The 2500-nt window shown below is 47.7% G+C and overlaps 1 protein-coding gene across 4 annotated transcripts in view; it reads right to left on the bottom strand.

Annotated features, from left to right (window-relative positions):
* The window catches only part of tafa5a (TAFA chemokine like family member 5a), an 816691-nt gene that overhangs the window by 504916 nt on the left and 309275 nt on the right, over positions 1 to 2500 (bottom strand). The window lies entirely within an intron of this gene.

Below are 2500 nucleotides of genomic sequence, written 5' to 3'. Positions count from 1 at the left end.
CTCTCGCTGCTGTCTTGGATCCGCTTTGAACTGAACTCTCGCGGCTGTGTTGGAGCCACTATGGATTGAACTTTCACAGCATCATGTTAGACCCGCTCGACATCCATTGCTTTCGGTCCCCTAGAGGGGTGGGGGTTGCCCACATCTGAGGTCCTCTCCAAGGTTTCTCATAGTCAGCATTGTCACTGGCGTCCCACTGGATGTGAATTCTCCCTGCCCACTGGTGTGAGTTTTTTCCTTGACCTTTTGTGGGTTCTTCCGAGGATGTTGTAGTCGTAATGATTTGTGCAGTCTTTTGAGACATTTGTGATTTGGGGCTATATAAATAAACATTGATTGATTGATTGATTGATTTGCACGAATGGGGGCCGACGGTCAACCTGTTTATGTGATTTTACGGCAGGAGGGGATATTTGGAAGATTGGCCCAGGACGTTGCCAACACCTTCAATAAATGTATTGTTCTTGATTCTTCCCCTTGCATGCTCTTTTGGGCAGGTAACTGTGGAGGTCAAAATAAAAACTGGACGCTGTACACGGCTCTTGCCCAATGTGCAAACGCAAAATGGGGCCCACCCGAGATTGTGATAAAATATCTGGAGAAAGGGCACACGTTCATGGCTCAATTGGCAAGAAATCAAAGCTCAAGAAAACATCTATATGTTTGATGACTTTGTAGATCTTTGTAAAACAGCATCAAGATAGATTGGTTTTCCTTTGTTTTCTCAAAATCAACTAGAAGTGAGTTACTAGGTTTTGCCTTTGGACGGGAGACCTGGTGGCGGCCTGCAGCCACGTTCTCCTTAAATACATTCCACGCTTTAGTCCCATCCAGTCATTCAGCCTAATCCAGTCTACTTGGACACGGTCTGGTGTGCAGTCGGAGTTTATGTAGTTTCACCTATTTGGGTTAAAAATATTTTTTTTTGCAAACCAGTAATTATAGTCTGCAAATTACCGTATTTCCTTGGAAATTAATTTAAAACTTGTTCTCACCCCCTGGGCTTATCAAAAGGCATGCGGTAAAAGTAAGCATGCGCTAATTATTTTAAAACCTCTTCTCACTCCGGCACTTACCAAAGGTATGCAGTAAAAAATTTGAGTGTGATGTAAGCTTGGACCTTAAATCCTACTGAAAAGCTCTTGATCTTCTTCCCGTTATGCGATTTCAAATTACCGGTATTGAAATCAGCCTCCTTCTTTTTGAAAATGATGACAGGGGAAGTGTCACTCGTAACGTCACGAGTTTGACCAGGCGGTAATACTAAGCATGCGCTAATTATTTTGGGAAGCGAGTTTGACCCGGCAGTATTTCAAGGCAGGCGCATGCTATATGGCCTGTGGCCATTCAAGGAAATACGGTATGTGTTTCCTGAGAATCAGCACGTCCAAGTCCGAGTCCAAAAGGGTGGAATGCCATCTCTGGTTGGGGAGGAGACCCTGCCCCAAGTGGAGGAGTTCAAGTACCTGGGAGTCTTGTTCACGAGTGAGAGAAGAGTTGATCGTGAAATCGACAGACGGATCGGTGCGGCGTCTTCAGTAATGCGGACGTTGTACCCATCCGTTGTGGTGAAGAAGGAGCTGAGCCGGAAGGCAAAGCTCTCAATTTACCGGTCGATCTACGTTTCCATCCTCACCTATGGTCATGAGCTTTGGGTCATGACCGAAAGGATAAGATCACGGGTACAAGCGGCCGAAATGAGTTTCCTCCGCCGTGTGGCGGGGCTCTCCCTTAGAGATAGGGTGAGAAGCTCTGCCATCCGGGAGGAATTCAAAGTAGAGCCGCTGCTCCTTCACATCGAGAGGAGCCAGATGAGGTGGTTCGGGCATCTGGTCAGGATGCCACCCGAACGCCTCCCTAGGGAGGTGTTTAGGGCACGTCCAACCGGTAGGAGGCCACGGGGAAGACCCAGGACACGTTGGGAAGACTATGTCTCCCGGCTGGCCGGGGAACGCCTCGGGATCCCCCGGGAAGAGCTAGACGAAGTGGCTGGGGAGAGGGAAGTCTGGGTTTCCCTGCTTAGGCTGTTGCCCCCGCGACCCAACCTCGGATAAGCGGAAGAAGATGGATGGATGGTATGTGTTGTTGTTGAGTGTCGGTGCTGTCTGGAGTGCGGCAAAGTAACCGTGTAATACTCTTCCATATCAGTAGGTGGCAGCCGGTAGTTGTCGGAAAGAGCAGGAGGCAGCCTGCAGGTAAAAATGTGTCTAATACTTAAACCAAAAAGTAAACAAAAGGTGAATGCCCCTGAGAAAAGGCATTTAAGCTTAGGGAAGGCTATGCAGAACGAAACTAAAACTGAACTGGCTGCAAAGTAATCAGAAACAGAATACTGGACGACAGCAAAGACTTACTGTGGAGCAAGGACGGCGTCCACAAAGCACATCCGAACATGACAATCCACAAGGTCCCCACAAAGAAGAATAAAAACTGAAATATTGGGGATTGCTAGAACAAAGTAGATGCGGGGAATATCGCTCAAAGGGAAGACATGAAACTG

The sequence above is a fragment of the Nerophis ophidion genome, linkage group LG10 (genome assembly GCF_033978795.1).
Source record: "Nerophis ophidion isolate RoL-2023_Sa linkage group LG10, RoL_Noph_v1.0, whole genome shotgun sequence".
NCBI lineage: Eukaryota > Metazoa > Chordata > Actinopteri > Syngnathiformes > Syngnathidae > Nerophis > Nerophis ophidion.
The sequence above is the reverse complement of the archived record's forward strand: the minus strand, read 5'-3'. Positions and strand labels throughout refer to the sequence as shown.